Here is a 17,489-nt window from a genome sequence, read left to right as displayed (position 1 = left end):
GGTGGAACACCTCAATGAAGCAGAGGAGGGAGGAGCTGGCAAGTTGGGAAGATTCACAAAACAGAAGATCCAAATGAACAGTAAAGAAAACTGTGACAGAAAACTGGGAGAAGCAGAAGGGTCTGGAGAGAGAGTATCCGGGCTCAATCCAGGCTCCAGTACTTACCAGTGTGAACCTGGACAAATTACTTAAGCTCCTGGTGCCTCAGTTTCCTAATAGGGTAACACCCAGGGAGGGATGATGATTATTTCTCATTAGAGTGTTGTGTAATCAATCGAGCCAAGCCACAGTGAGCATTTAGAACTTGGGGGCACTTAGTCAACTAACTCTATGCTTTTCAACCATTATTATTTTTAATAAAGGCCTGTTCAGGCCTGTTTTGCTTGCACAGAGTACTTGGTGATGAATCAGGAAAAGAAGAATCATAGATGGATTTCAGGCAGTACCAGGAGAGAAAAAAAGGAAGGAAAAGGGAGTGAACAATGGCATAGTAAAAGCACACCAGGACAGTGAGGAACGTGTTCAGGATGGGGCTATTTCAGAGTCAACAGTCTGTTTTGCACATCCACAGTGTTCAAAGTGAGATTGTGTGAGGGAGTGTCTCTTGGAAATAAATTTAGTTTTGGTTGAAGTTTCCTTTTGCATGCATGCCCACCAAGAGCTCAAATGTATATTGCAAACATTTGAGGGTGGTAAGGTTGTTTAGAAGGAAAGTAAAATCTATAAAATGTCAGGAGACTTGGGATCAAGTCCTAGCCCTGTTTTAATCAACAACTGTTTCTTTTAAAAAGGGCCAGAACAACTGGCTTGGTGCCCATAGCTCAGAGGTTAGGGGGCTGGCCACATAACACGAGGGCTGGCAGGTTAGAACTCAGCCCAGGCCTGCCAAACAACAATAACAACTACAATGAAAATAGCTGGGCCTTGTGGTGGGTGCCTGTAGTCCATGCTTCTGGGGAGGCTGAGGCAAGAAAATCGCTTTAGCCTGAGTTTGAGGTTACGGTGAGCTATGATGCTGCGGCACTCAAGCCCAGGGTGACTGAGACTCTGTCTCAAAAAAAAAAAAAAACTGCAATACTCAAGTCACATTTGACTTCTGAAATTACAAGAGGTTTTCAAATGTGACTTGTATTCAACTTTTGTTATTAGTATTGCAGTTTTTTTTGCTTTTTTTTTTTTTTTTTGAGACTGTTGTGGTGTCACAGCTCACAGCAACCTCAAACTCTTGGGCTTAAGCGATTTTCTTGTCTCAGCCTCCCAAATAGCTGGGACTACAGGTGCCTGCCTGGCTATTTTTTTTTTTTGAGACAGAGCCTCAAGCTGTCCCCCTGGGTAGAGTGCCGTGGCATTACAGCTCACAGCAACCTCCAACTCCTGGGCTCAAGCGAGTCTCCTGCCTCCGCCTCCCAAGTAGCTGGGACCACAGGCGCCCGCCACAACACCCAGCTATTTTTTGGTTGCAGCCGTCATTGTTGTTTGGCGGGTCCGGGCTGGGGATTCGAACCCGCCACCTTAGGTGTACGTGGCTGGCGCCTTAGCCGGTTGAGCTATAGGCGCCGAGCCAACCTGGCTATTTTTTGAGAAGAGGTCTTACTCTGGCTCAGATTGGTCTTGAACCCATGAGCTCAGGCAGTCTACTGGCCCGGGTCCGTCCAAGTGCTAGGGCCTGGCCTGAGTATTACAGTTTTAATAGTTTTTTTCCTTTCTTAAAATGTGTTTACATTTTTGGGCACTCTCTGTACCTCCTAGGCACATTATTTAACCCTCTCTGACTCTAAACCTGGGGCAGGGTCACCCCTAAGCCCCCCAATCCATTAAAACTGAAAGCATCTGGCGTTCCTTTCACTTTCCCAACTGCCTGGTCAAAAGGAGCAAGATTTCTAGATGTTGGCACTGGGCAAACACTACTTCTTTTTCTCTTTCCGTCCATGTCAGAGAAGTTTAGGTTTTCATTTTTTCCTATGGTCTGCCTAGAGTTGCTTTCTGACTGAAGTAGGAAGAAGTAATAAAGAAATTAAGAAGAAATTGGCTGAAAGAAAATGAAGCTTGTTTCGCCTGATTCTTGGAAAGGAGGCTAGACAGGTAAGCTGTGGTTGTTCAAACTACTGCTTTAACAAACACGTAGTCCTAAAGGGTGGAATCCAGCCAACTGGTATTATAAAAGACTGATTCTTTAAGGCATCAGGAAACAGTACATACTGATAGGCTGTCACCCATAAATGGGCAAGAGAAAGCTTACGAACCCTCCGATAAACGGCATCTCAATTTAGATACCAGGTGAGGGGTTGTGCTGGCCTTAAAACCTTTGGTACTCTCTGTGGTCCAGCATAGAAAAAATATCTTGAGGGTATGGCTGCATGACCAAGGGCTATGGACCTGTAATCCAGTTTGCTCATCATCCTGTCAATTTTTCTTTTATTTTTAAAAAAGAGGACAAAATCTGAATTCAGAAACACTGAAGCCAGAACTTTTTCTAAAGGTGACGCTATTATCTATAGGGCCTTGTAGTAAGGATCCCAGCCTGGCCTAGACCGCACAGAGAAGCCTCCAGTTAGCCCGTAGGGGTCCGCACTGCGGGGTGAAAAGCAACGGCTCAGCTCCAAACCCAAAGGTTCTGCCATCAGCCAATTGCAGCCCAGTTCTTCTCAGGACAGCCAGAAACGCCTACAGGCAGTAAATGGCAGTAAGGGCAGCCTATCTTCCCGGAAGAGGAGGAAGGGTGGAATCAAAATTAGCCAATAGAATGGAAATAGTTGTTGTTGGGCGGGAGAAAGACGCCAGCTAGCGTGCGTGGGGCCGCTCCTGGGAAGGGATGGCAGGAAGCTAGTGGAGCCAATAGCTGCGGCGGGCGGGCGGTGGCGCGCGTGCGCGGTGGGACCCAGGGCTGCGGGCGGGAGGCGGAGAAGGTGGGGGAGGGGAGCTGGAGCGCGGTGGATCTCCTGCCGCCGCCGCAGCCACCGCCGCCGCCGCCGCCGCAGCGAAGAGGCCATGTTGTGTGGTGTGTGGGGCGGGGGGGGAGGAGGAGGAGGGAGTAAAGCCGAGAGAGGAGACGGGAGAGAGACACCACACACACGGCACAAGATGGCCGGAGAGGCAGCAGCACCCCGAGTTGTCAGGCGTTCTGCTGGGGCCGCAGGGCCCGGCGGCCAGCGGGGAGCTGCGCCCGGGGGCCCCGCGCAGGTCCGCGAGAGCGGGGCGGCCGCGGCAGAGGTGAGGCGGGCCGCGTGCCGGCGGCAGAGCCCGCAGCAGAGGCGCCCGGGGCGGCCGGGCCCACGGTGGCGAAAGCGCCGCTGCGGCAGCGGCTGCGGAGGCTCCCCGGGGCCCCGGCGCCTGGACCTGGCGCGGGCGGGAGGCTCGGGCAGGGGCTACGGCCCCGGACTCGGGTTTGGGTGACCAGGAGGTGCCAGCGGCCGCGCTCGGTCCCGGTAAGTGGTTCCCCGGCTCCTTTTATTGTCCTTTGTCCTTGGGAGGAAAAGCAAAATGTCCTTGAGCGCGCGAGCAGGAGGGGGCGGCGGGCCTGGCCTCGCTGGCCGGCTCTCCCCGCACAGCCCCTCCGTGGTCGCGGGCCGACTCCGTCGGGCGGGATGCGCCTCGGCGCCGTGGGCCCGGGTGGCGGGGCTCGGGGGCGGGGGGCACCGGGGCCTGCCGCAGACCCCGCGGCCGGCAGGAGGGAGGGGGGTGGCCTCGCGGCGCGGACCGGGGCCCGCCAGGAAAGGGGCGGCGACGGGTGACCGCCGGCGGGAGCCCGAAGGGGACCGCGCGAGGAGAGCCCCTTTCTGTCCTGGTGAGTTATTTTTGATATTTAGGGGGAAAAAAATCCCTTTCAGGTTGTCCAACGGAGGAGCTTTTTAACCTCTTTCCGGTGAGGTGGGAACTTATCTTCGTGGTCGAATTTAAAAGAACAATGGAACCCTGGCTACGTTTAAACAAAAATAAAACTTGTTTTTTTTCTCCCTATTGGGTGTTGGCTTTTAACTCTTTCAAAGCCGACTTTGAAACGGCTCCAGTGTACATACGTGAAAGTACTTGCTGCTTATGAAACCTTTCTGACGTTAAGATTGTCTTTTAAAAATGTAAGTTGGAGGAGTGCTTCTGGTGTTTAGGAAATTGCGAAGTCAAGTTCAGCGTATCGTCAAGGCTGTTTAATGGAAATAGATTTGATAATTACGATGCTAGACGATGACGTTTGGTTAATATAGTTTATTTTACCAAGTAATTACGCCAAGATCATTTTACTTCGTGATATTTGAATACGATTAAATATACTGTTTGTTACTCTAAAAAGGTCAAAAGTAGCCGTTATCTGTTAACTTCTCACACCTGAATGTTAGCACGTACTTGGGTCCGTTTCTAGTGTTTAAAAGTTTAAGTTCATCATTTTATCATTTTTAAGAAGATTTTATGTCATCACAAGTCATGGTTAAAATCCATTTGCAAAAGAATATTCTGACACCACATTTCGTGAAGTTACTTTCTCGTAGTGTAAATATTAAAGTAGGACTGCTCTCGGTAATGGGCGATGAAGAGGAGCCATATTTGTTGCATTTGTTGCATGTATAAAAATCTAGATGTGTTTAAAACAGAGAACAGTATTTTTAAAATACAGGTTTCAAAACAAATTTGCAGAATTTCATGTATAGTCTATTTTAGGAAAATGTTTAGAGGGCGATTTTTCAGTTTAACGGTTTCAAGAACCAGAAACGCACAAACCTTTGTGTATTTTAGAAAATCTCTTCATTCTGCGAAGCTCTTGTATTGTAAAGGTGCAGCTCTATGTAAAAATATTGTTGAGCAGACTTAACATAGTAAATGTAAAATCGGAGATACTGGTTTATTCAACTGTATTCCTAAGGGAATTATTTCCAGTAAAATTGTTTGATTTTTTTCCAATAGGTTTCATATGGTGGTATATGTTACATCAGTTGCGCATATCTTGATTTTTACAGAATCTGTTGTTTACCAGTTTTGGTTTTTCCAGTCCAAATTTTTAAAATTTTTGAACGCTGAATGTGGTTTTAAATGGATATTTTGAACCTAGTTCTTTACAATCCCTTTTGAATTGTGAGATGCAAAAAAATTGTTAGCAGTTTAATCTCAAAAGAGCTTTTTACTTGATAAATGGGGGAGGAGAAAGACTGAAAATGGTCAAGACTCTGGTTTGAAATTGAGTAAAGGTCACAGATACAAGTTTTAGACTTGCTTGAAAGACAAAGCTAATATCTCACTTAGTGAGATCAAATAACTTGTGGTTTAAAATTTAAAGTAACCAGTGGCCATTTTAACTTCACTCATTTTTTCTGGAGGAGTTAATTTTTAATTGCTTACAGTTGTAAGAGGCATTTATAGGTGGTAAACAGATGTTAAGAGGTTAACACATGTTAATGGTGAACTTTTTCTTTGTTTTTATTGTCTGGCATGAAAAGAGGGAAAATAAAAATAAAAACAAGATCATAATCTTAAAGAATCTGTCTGAAGATTTGAATTTTTTGTATTTACTTTTAATGTTTGGTTTTTGTCAGGTTAGTCAACAGATGAGGAAAACATGTAACGATAAATAAATATGTGGGTTATATGTTGATAAGCCATCTCTTAAATTTGCTTGTAGATTTTTGTTGTTGGAATATTTCATCTCACTGAATCATTGGTCAAGATATGTTTAAAAATTAAAATATTAATATCTTTTTTTTTTAAAGGTGACTTACAAGATTAAAATTAATTTGGTTGCTGATGGCTCTAAACAAATACAATTATTTAAGGTAAGATTGGGTAAATTTTTATTACTCTGACATGAAAATTAGCTTAGGTTTTGTTTTGCTCTTAATAATTTATATTTCAAATAACCAATAAATACTTACATATGATTTTCAAAAGGTAGTGATTGTGAATATGCATAAATATCTGAGATAATTTTTACAGAGCCGTTAAACTTTTCATTGAATGAAAGAGTTAACCTCTATGTATAGCCATAGTAACTTAATGTACCCTTTTGAATAGTTTTAAATACTGAAGGTCCTTTAAGCCTTTGTTCAAATTTGGGAGCATGTGAAGATTGTTTATATTTTGAGGAAAATCATGAACCAAAGATACATCATTTTCCTCTTTAATTCTTAAATATGCCATGTAAAAAAATATTTGAAGAAATGTATTGGAAAATTTAAACTGTATTGCTATTCATACTAACAGGTTTAGGGAAGAATATTTGAAAAAACAGGTTTTAGCATAGATTTTAGTTATTTCTTTTGTAAGATTAGGTTTAAAAGTATTTTTATCCATTTGCTGATTGTTTCATCACTAAGTTATTTTGAATCTTACTTGCTTGTTTTCACCAAAAGGTATTCCATTTTGAAGATTGAGACATGGGAGTTGTGACCTCGATGATAAAGGAAATCTTTAGGAAAGTGTGTATTTTGTAAAGCAAGTAAGTAATTTTTTTTTACCCAGCATCTGAAATAGAATAGCTATCAACATTTAAGTAGGAAAATATCAGTAAAATTTGTCAGCAAAACAAACTGTAGACTATTTTTTTATCTCTAAAAAGATGTGGGAAAACTCATCATATTCCCTTGCTTTACATCAGAATACTTGTATTTTTAAAACAGTCATGCATGTGATTTATATCAGGCAGGAAGACATTTAGTAGTTCTCAATAAAATCATGCTTTAGGATTGTGATTAAATCGACAGTACACTCATTAGAATTATATCTTTACAATCTGGTATATATATTTTTAAGCTATTTTTCTGATAATACAGATTACATTTAGGAGTGGCTTAGAATTTTGCATTTGTTAGTCACAGGATTCTTAAAAGAACTACATTTCAAAAACTAGAAACTTCTATATCTTAGTTATTACTTAATAGATTAAAAATAACTCATTTTACTGGTTTTCATGAGTTATTTTCAAACAGGTATAAAAGTAAATTGTTTTCTAGCAAATTGTAATATAACCAAAGAGCCTTCAATTTATACCTTAGTAATCATTTTTAAAACACAAAAGGTAGAAATAATTTTCAAGCACAGTAAGTATTGGGCTTAGTATACCATATGTATAACAGTTGACATTTAAAACTGGATATGTAAATGAAAAAAAGTCCACTGATATTTTAAGGAAAAAATCTTATAAATTAACATTGAATCTAGAAATTAATGTTAAGCTGTTGGGAGTGACTAACCATAGGAAATATGTAATATAATATGGGATGTTTGGGAAATTTTTGCAATTCCCACATAAGAGCTCAAGTTTGCCTTTGTCTCTGAAATTTATGTGGAAAATAAAATGTAATCGTTATTGTTCGGTGTTGGCTAATTGTATTAACTGAAATAGGTGGGAAGAGGAATATTTTTAATGCCTTTTCTTCAGTTTAACTTCTCTTAATCTTTTTTGTATTTTCATCAAATTTGTGTTTATTGTAGTGCGGAAGGAAAAACGTTAATTAACTATAATGTTTTAAAGATGTTTACAAAAAAAGTCAAACCATCTTTCACTGTAAGGTTCTTTAACAGATGCCGAGATTAAGATTTCCTCTGTGTACTTTGAATGACATTAAATTGGCCTTCATGGGTGTTGTCACTGTTAGAAATTGAGAATTGGGTTTCTTGTGTGAAGCTTATGTAAGTTTAGGTACAAGTATGCAATTTATAATGGTCTAAGAAAGGTATGATTTGATCAGTGAAAAAGGAAAAAATGAACAACTTGAAGGCTAGAAATGTTAAATGAAGATTTTAAATCCTTTTAGTATCAGTAATTTAAAAAAATATGATACAGTAACCTCTAATCCTCAAGTCTAATGGAATATAACTTTTTATCACCAACAATATATAGGATTAGAATATAGTATGTTTTATAAATATTGACACATACTAAGTTCTTTATGACAGTGTTAACATTTGGTTTTGTGATGTATACTGCTTGAACCAGTTTTGTATAATGGACAAAATTGATGGCTACTGGTACCTTAGGGCAAATGTATATGTAGTGATTATTATAGGTAGATAATACTATAGAAGATAAATATAGAAGATAATGTAGATACTAATTGTTTTCAAGTAGTATATTTCATAAGAAAAGTGAATTATTAATTACCACTGTTTACTGTATAAATACTGAAATCTATTTATTTTAGCATTTCGGACTAATTCTTGAAACATAAAAATCTCCTGATCACCTTGGTGATTGGGTTGGATTACATTTGTAATTCTGATAAAAACTATTTAAAAAATTACTACATCCCATAGAAATAAATCAAAGGAGCCATGAAAGAATCACAGGCTTTTGTGAACTATTACTTGACATTCAGGGTATAGGTTATATGAAATAGGCAGTTACAGATATAAATATTTTTTCAAATTTGTTTACTTATTTTTTATAGTTTCTTGATTATTTAATGATCTGGACTACAGGGTGGTGCCTGTGGCTCAATGGATGGGGTGCTGGCCCCAAATAGCGAGGGTGGTAGGTTCAAACCCAGCCCTGGCCAAACTGCAACAAAAAATAGCTGGGCTTTGTGGCGGGAGCCTGTGGTCCCAGCTACTCTGGAGGCTGAGGCAAGAGAATCACCTAAGCCCAGGAGTTTGAGGTGGCACCATACCGAGGGTAACACAGTGAGATTCTTATCTCCAAAAAAAAAAGATCTGGACTACAGGCAACCAATTTATTTAATTTTTTTGAGATTTTATTGTTTATGGAAAGGGAGAGAAACAATTGGAGGACATCTCTATCTTCTGCTTTAATCAGTGGAAAATGTATAACTGTGATTTAGTAATCAGGAGACCCAGCTTGTAATGTAAATAATAAGCCCTGCAATCTTAACATTTTATTCTCTAGGAAATCTCTTAACTTGTATGAAGGCTTTCAGAGTTTCCAGTCTGTTAACATTCTTCATTTGTGTGGTAAAAATAATTGAGTATCTAATTCTGTTATACAAACTTTGTGACTTTTGCATTGCAAATAACATGGTGTTATTTCTGTGACTATTGGAATAACATAAGACCTGTAACAGATAGTATACTAAATTGATTTTTCGGTATTCAAAGTATTAATATTATACAGACGTTGAAAAATTGATCTTAGCAAAGCAGTTAAAGGGTAATACTGTCTTAGAACAATAAAGATTTAGCATTCTGCAATGAAAGCATTTTGTGTATTTACATGTAATATTTCAGCTGACCACAGTTATAAACAAGAAAGAGGATTTATAGTTTGAACGCCTAATCTCATCTTTTTAATTTTCTTCAAGAAATTTCTAAATTTAAAGATAAATATCCTCATTTTGCCAACGACTGGCCCTTTCTATATTAAATGGTTCAGTGCGAACTTAAGCTATTTTCAAATTGGATATTACTTCTGAATATGATTAACCTTTACAATTTAAATTGAAGGATATTCTGATCTTTATGTTATAAATATATTTGACTTGATCATTAACCTAACATTCAAGTAGCGTATTTTCTATAATATAAAAATTTTGATTCATACATTACATAATGCTTGATGGAACTGGAGAACATTTGGGAAACATTCCTTTGCCTTTTGAAACTAACCCATATACTTGAAATTGAGTATTTCCCAAATAAGTAATTACATCATAAATGTATACTACATAGTAATCTTCATTATTTTAGATTATCCAAGCTGTGTATTTTTTAACTGTGAGGTTTGTCAATTTTTAGAAATGTTAATGACTTTATAATTACCCTGTTTTTTTGCAGATTTCTTGCATTTCATATTCTTAAATTTTAAAATTGTTTTAAGGAATTTAAAAGATGACAAAACCAAATATTTTGACAGTAGTGCAAATAGGCCAATGATAATATTGACTCAAGCTGTCTTTGCCTTATATTGTAAAAGGAGCAGCACCCATAATGATTATAAACATATTTATACCTGTAATTTATTAGTATATCAGAAACTGTAATACTGCAAAATATTAAGGCCAGGTGGAAACGGCAAATTCATCATCTTTCATAGTCTTACACTGAACCCTGCTGCCTTCTCCCCATCTAAAGATGGCAAAGTAGCGTTTCAGACTTTGTCAATTTGGGGGAAGAAGTTGTTACGCTAAACTACATTAGTGTCAATAATTTTCTTGGTGTTGAGAAATGAAATTCACTTTCTGTATTTGGTGGTGTGGAAACCCAGAGATATATACTTCTTGTAGTTAGGTAACTTAATTTGTAAGCGCATTATCAGAACAGTGTGAAGGATTTCCTTTAGATGTTTGTTATACTGTGATTGCTTAAGTCAATTCTGCTCCTCTCTTAAGGTTTAAATCATTTTATTTTACTTGACTGAGTTAAGATTTGTCCTTATTCACATAATTCTCTCTTATAAGGTGATATTAAATTTGGAAGATCTTTCCTATGTTTCTTGACTATGATTTGCCAAAAATGTCTAAAGGGATTTAGATTTAATAAGATAAACATTGAGTTGCTGTATAATTTGAAAACTAGTCCTACAAAAACATTTGGCTAACTAATTGTAACTTAAATCCTAAAGACTTTGCTGCTGTTTTGCCTTATAAAAACCTTAAGTTGTTACATTTTCATATTGAACTTTGAAACAACTTACTTATTTTTAAAATTTGAGACAGTGTCTCACTCTGTCACCTTGGGTAGAGTGCCATGGCATCCTAGCTCATAGGATGAGCCAACCTCAGCCTCCGAAATAGCTGGGAGTACAGACACCCGCCATAGTGCCCAGCTAATTTTTCTATTTTTAGTAGAGACAGAGTAGGGTCTCCCTCTTGGTCAGGCTGGTCTTGAACCCCTGAGCTTAAGTGATCCACTTGCCTTGGCCTCCCAGAGTGCTAGGATCATAGGTATGAGCCACCTCACCTGGCTCTAAGCAGCTTTTTAAAGTGATCATCATATATTTGGGAACAGGAGTGACTGGGGAAAAAAAAGTGTCTGCTTGTATTCAGAAGACACTTGAAATATGGGAAGCATACCTCATTTTATGTTTAGTTTTGAGGTATTTAAGTCTAGTGAAATGGATACAATTATTTTTATCAAGTACTTTAGAAAGGATTGGTGTTACTTCAGGTGAGTAAGATCCATACAGTTAGGAGTAGTATGAAATGATGCCGAATGTTTTCTTCCTAACATTAAAAATAGTGTTGATCAAAGTATGTAATAGTGTAAAATAATATGGTAATATTAAAGAGTGAGAAAAATGGCCTTATAGGTGAGTAATGGAAGCTTTCCTTTAGAAGTGTTGAAATTAGATCAGATGAAAGACCAGAGATAAAACTGTTGTGTACTGTTAAGGAATGATGTTGGCTCTATTAACCAGCGAGTTTCTAACTCTGGCTTCCCATCACATCCTCTCAGGGAGCCCCAGATATCTATCCTTTTGGAGTTCTCAGGGGTTGAGAGTTAAGCTGTGATTTTATGGTAAACATTCTGCAAGTGAGCCTCTTCTACAGCTGTAAATTGAAGGTGGTCTCAGAGCTTTTATGTCTTCTGCTTAGAGTCTATAGCCTTAGACTATATTACTCATAGATACATGTATCTCTTGGTCTACTGGTAATCTTTGCAAGATGTTGAAGTTTGAGTAAATCATATTGTTTAATAATCTATTTTTGTTTTCTATATATAAAATTATATTTTTGTCCTCTGCAGAAACGTGAATCCCCAGACTGAATCCTTTAAAGGACCTGTACTACATAGTAGACACTGGTAGAAGGAATTAGTAAGTATTACTCAATTTTGCATGCTTAATCTATTTTCATGTTTTTAATAATGCTGTAGAAATTTTGAGTAATTGAGTCAGGATTGTACATGTATAAAGGGATTTAGCAAAGCTCAACACAAAAGAAAATTACCATGGTTAGATTGGGTGGTAAAGGTTTTTTTTTGGTGATAGTTTATTAATAACTTTGCTTATTAATTTTGTCCATCCTGTTTTCTGCTTCATTAAACTCAGGCAAGGTTAAAATATAAACAAACATATTTGACATGCTTTTAACATTCTTAGATCTGGGTTTTGGTAAACTCCTGCTTATTTTTGTAAATAAAGTTTTATTGCAACACATCTGTGTTCTGGTTTCCGAACACTGGCAGAATTGTGTACCACATGGCCAGGATAGCTTGCTTTAGATCTTACATCTACTTCCTTTGTCAACTTTACCTTACCTATCTAGAGCTCAGAAGTCTTTTGAGTTCTCTTTTAGTTATGGAGCATGCTTTTTAATGACTTCCAGTGTTGTAATTACTTAAATTACTTTCGAACTTACCTTAAACTTGAAAGCTCACAAAAAGTTCTTCAGCTTGACAATGAGGTTGTGCTTTGAAGTTAGAAGATAACGGTTATTACCTCTGTGGAATAGTTTTCTAACTCCCAGCCTGAGAAATAGTGGGAAGGAGTTGGTGGGAAGATTGCATAAATGAATTAGAATGACTTCACAAAAAAGAACTTATTTACTTATTTTTTTGGAAGAATTTACTTTTTTTAAATTTATTTTTTTTTTTATTTTTGAGACACAGGCTCAAGTCATCGCCCTCGGTAGAGTGCTGTGTCGTCACAGCTCACAGCAACCTGCAATTCCTGGGCTTAAGCGACTATCTTGCCTCAGCCTCATGAGTAGCTGGGACTACTGGCGCCTGCCACAACGCCCAGCTATTTTTTGGCTGTAGGTCATTGTTTGGCAGGCCCAGGCTGGATTTGAACCTGCCAGCTCTGGTGGATGTGGCTGGCGCCTTAGCCGCTTGAGCTATAGGCGCCAAGACAGAAGAATTTACTTTTTATTATTAGAACTTTTTTTTTTTTTTAGATAGAGTCTCAAGCTGTCACCCTGGGTAGAGTGCAGTGGCGTCACAGCTCACAGCAACCTCAAACTCTTGAGCTCAAGCCATCCTCTTGCGTCAGCCACCTGAGTAGCTGGGACTATAGGTGTTCACCACAATGCTCGACTATTTTTTTGTTGCAGTTGTTATTGTTGTTTAGTTTGCCTGGGCTGAGTATGAACCCACCAATTTCGGTGTATGTGGCTGGAGCTGGCGCCCTGCCCACTGAGCTATAGGTGCTGTCTTAATTATCGAACTTTTATGATATAACAGTTACGTTGTAAAAATCTTTTTGAATACATTTGGGAATCTAGATGATAATTTTTGCTTATTCTTCAGCTTGTGATATACAAATGAGTATTGGAGTCTACAAAGTAGGTTTTTTTTTTGTAGAGACAGAGTTTCACTTTATGGCCCATGGTAGAGTGCACAGCAACTTCCAATTTCTGGGCTTGGGCGATTCCCTTGCCTCAGCCTCCCGAGTAGCTGGGACAACAAGTGCCCACCACAACACCTGGCTATGTTTTTTGTTTTTTGATAGAAGGATGGTGAGGGTTAGAGATGAAAACCTTCCTAATGTAGTACAGTTATTAGCTGTGGTCACATTTTAAGGAGATTAGTTGCCTGGCGTATAGTAGATGCTCAAAAAATACTTGATTTATTTTATAAATACGGCTTCTGTTAGACTTGTTTATCATTAATGTATTGGGTCTAATAAAAAAATGTGAAATTCATTATGAAAACAAGATTTTAACGTATTAAGTTTTGAATATGCCTGAAAGCCGAATTTTGGTTGAATAAAAATAAAAGTTGATGAGAATCCCTTTTCTCTGTAATTCTCAGTCTCATGACTTGAATACATGGTCAAGTTTTAAATTAGTAGGGACAGTTGGGGAGATTTGATTATAAAAACCTTAAATAAGATGACTTTTCTCAGAGTAATTGTAATTATGACCTTGCTCATTTTATATTTAGATTTTATGTACATCTTAATTAAGATCCTTGTTAGTATATATTCTATTGAAGATTCAAGCTATTTTTATAAGATAAAACATGTGAAGTTAATCAAGGCTTTCGTACATAAATGTTTTCAAATTTAAGACAACAAATTTGAAATTGTCATCTTCATTATGATGAGAAGGAATTTTTGTGTTAGGCTATAATTTTGTTCCTGTTCTCTTGGTTTTGAAATAAGTGTTTAATTTTTAAAATGTAAATTTTATTAATAATAGCTTTATTAGAGCCATCCATTAAACAAAATAATAAATCATTTGTTTTTCCTTATGGCTCTTTGCCCCTCATATTTTTCTTTGGTATTAAAATGGAAGAGTTTGCTGAAAAATAAAGGTAAGGAAACTAGTTTAGGGAAGTCCTTCTTAAACCCAATCCAGATGATGAATTATCTGTATTTCAACTAACAGTGTATTTTATGAGGTCCCAGTGTTTTTGGACAAATTTACTGACATAGAATTTAAAAAGAACTCCATGCTTAGTTTTATGTTCTTAACTTCTGGATATATGATTTTGGGGAATTTTAGAAGGTAGCAGTTACTCATCGTAGTAATAAATACCAATGTGGAAAAATTCTACCCATTTGTATGAGCTTGAGCCTTCTGTGAGAAATGCATAAAAGATCTAGGTATGATTATGGAATTCTAGATCAAAACATCTCTTTAGTATATCTGTAGTAATTCAGAAATTACTGGAGAGGGAAGTGGAGTAAGGATTTGATAGCTAAACCCAACCCCATTTTTCTGTAGGATTCTGATTTTTTTTTTTTAATCTAAGACTACTTTCACTCTTTTATCTTTATTTTGACCCTATGACCCTGTATGTTCTTCAGAGATTCTTACTCTTGGAACATAAATTATTTTGATTAGTATGATTAGTTTATAGATCCCCAGGTACTATCATTTGATAGTTAACATTTATTGAGATCTTTCTATAAGTAAGGCAATGTATTATACATGTATTAACTCATTTAATCCTCATTACTGCCACAAGAGGTAGGTACTGTCATTATTTCCTTTTTGCAGATGAAGAACTTCGGATTTTTGTTTCTAAGAAAATAATTCAGGCTCACAGAAGTCTACCTGATGTCTTTATTTTTTAACATAACTTTGCTTATTTGCAAACTTGATTTTTATAAGAATTTGGAAATCTATAGGATTATTCCTAAATCCCTCACTGAATTTTTACCAGCTTTCACACTTGTCTGAGCACTTGTGCTTATTAACAGAATTCTTTATTTTGGCTGTGGATTGGCTTTGCAGGAGTGTATAATCAACAATGTTTTTAATGTCCTAAGAGTTCTCTGATTTCTCATGTAGGGCTCCTCTCTTTTCTTTCTGTCTTTTTACTGTCTTGAATACCTAGTGGTTCGTGAGATAGCATGATAATATCCTATTTTCTAATCATTGTCCCACAAACCATTACATTTTATTGAGTGTGGTGTTAATGTTAGATTTTCTTTTATGATATTTTTAATGGTTTTAAAAGGAAATTTCATGTAATATCATAGATAAATTTTATCTCCTGTCTTAATGGCAGAAGAATATAAAGCACTGACCTTATTATTTAAAATAACCAAATTGAATAAATTGTACCTGTAGCTATTGAAATAATTATAATTTGATACCAGTGCATTAGTTCTTAGTGTTGTTATTCATCATAATAGTCTTTACCTCACCATCTTCATTAAGACTCTAAATTTTAGAGCTTGATCTTTCACTGGAACAATAGAAATTGAGAAGAAATTGGTTTACAATTGAGAGAATGATGGTATTTTATTTTTACACTTCTATATAGAAGTACAAGTCCCTTAGTTTTAAGCATGAACAAGTCAAATGGAAGATATTTTACTGATGTGGGGAATACATTGGATTATTTAAAATGTTGTCCTTTTAAAGCTGGGGAGAAATCTACAAAATCAGTTAAGGAGAAATACCTTACTTTTGATGATTACTGATACTGGGCACCCCTTCTCATCATTGTTTTTAAATATTGGTGGCTATATCTCCTGTTTAAACAAATGTAGTAGAACCTCTATAGTTGACCACCTCCCTAAGTTGACTTAATTTTCACAGACGGGACACGCATCACATGTATGTTATCAGTATGGTAGGCTTAGTTCCTTACGTTAACCGCTTGCGTGTGTTGACCAGTTTGTTAGAGTTCCCTGGGTGGTCAACTTACAGAGGCTTGACTGCAGTTTATTAAGTGGAGTTTTGTATTATATGTTAATTGAGAAGACAAGGAAATTACCTAATGAGAAGTGAAGAAAGGCCCTTTATTTATTTAAATTATGTTTGGGCTCGATGAATTTGGATAATTTAATGCTACAATCACCTGGCTTTCCACTTCTCCTTTCAGTTCAGTTAAAATTATTTAAGTAATAGATGTATTTTTCTATGAGAAACATTTGCTATTTTGGCAATGAAGTATTTAGTTGTATATAATTTGAAAACTGATAGTATTTGGGGGCAAATAATCAGAGAAGCCAGGCACATATTTTACATTTTTGATTTTTTTTTTCTGGTGGCTACATATTTTATCTTTCCAGATATGTAACTAAAGATGGTGCCATCTATATTGGCTGTGTGCGTTATCTAAACAACATTAATTAGCATCTGTTGGGATGGAAAACTGATCCATTGCTTTGTTTTTTTAATCCCTTAAGATTCTTTTCTATAATTAGTTTTCTTTGAAGAAGCTTGGAAACTTTTCTGCGTTGAGGTTTAGAATCCATAGTGTTTTCTGTAATTTAGCTTTCCAGGAATTTTGAATTTTAATTTATATTTTTACTTTTTATGTACATAGTGTAATGATGTTAACGTGAAATATAAAAATTTGACTCTTCACCCAAGTTTTTTATGGATACAAATGTATCTGTTACAGTAGAAGACCTTTGTTACTCTAGTGTGTGCAGTCTTAAGAAGTTGTGTGCTTGCTGGGGAAGCCCATTGCATACAACTTTAATATACAGTTTCATAGTTGAAAGCTGTTACAAAATTAAAGCTTTATGTATAGTAGGGTATCTTCAGGGTGGGTGATGTTTTCTGTTTGAAAGATTAAGAATTCCAACAGCATTTTTTTTCTTTTAATTTTTTCATCAAGTACCCAGTCAGCTTGAAGAGTCTCAAATGGACCTTACCACTGAGAAATCAAGATGGCAGTCCACTATGGGGAATTGAGGAAATGGATTTATACAAGAGTCCTGTGATAATACTCAACCCAAGACAGGGTTCTTTTAACATGGATTCCATGAAATGAATGAAGATATAGGTTTCTTACCCAACACAAATGGACAGTGGATTTGACTTTCTAAAGACTTTTTTGTATCATTAAAACAAGCACATTTTTGACATTTGGAGAAGAAAGAAGGCACATTAACAGACAATAGTTTATATGTCTGAAATTTTTTTTGCAGTTGAATTTGTATGAGTACAACCTTGTGGAATGTTAACTTTAATAAAATTTATAACACTTTAAAATTTCTCAGTTTGGGCTTTTTTTTTTTTTGAAAAAAAGAGAAGTTTCATTAAATGTTCAGTTATTGCTTTGATAACACTATGACCTTTACAGTTGCCCATTGGTAAAGTGTACTGAATAAAGCTGGTAAGATGTAAATGGTGTACTAAAAGATTTTTCTTGGTTGATTAAGATTTATATTTTTCTTTGTGTGGAAATTTATTTGTGCTTTGAG

The 17,489-nt window shown here is 36.9% G+C and overlaps 1 long non-coding RNA gene across 1 annotated transcript; it reads left to right on the top strand.

The window, feature by feature from the left end:
- Positions 1–10,790: 10,790 nt before the first annotated feature.
- Positions 10,791–17,272, top strand: LOC111724947. Its single transcript, XR_002773151.1, has 2 exons — positions 10,791–11,690; positions 16,901–17,272. It is a non-coding gene; the product is annotated as an uncharacterized LOC111724947 (long non-coding RNA).
- The last annotated feature ends 217 nt before the right edge of the window (positions 17,273–17,489 follow it).

The sequence above is a fragment of the Otolemur garnettii genome, unplaced genomic scaffold (genome assembly GCF_000181295.1).
Source record: "Otolemur garnettii isolate 467f Iridium unplaced genomic scaffold, OtoGar3 scaffold00029, whole genome shotgun sequence".
Lineage (NCBI taxonomy): Eukaryota > Metazoa > Chordata > Mammalia > Primates > Galagidae > Otolemur > Otolemur garnettii.
Note: the sequence above shows the minus strand (reverse complement) of the source record. Positions and strands in the feature narration are given on the sequence as shown.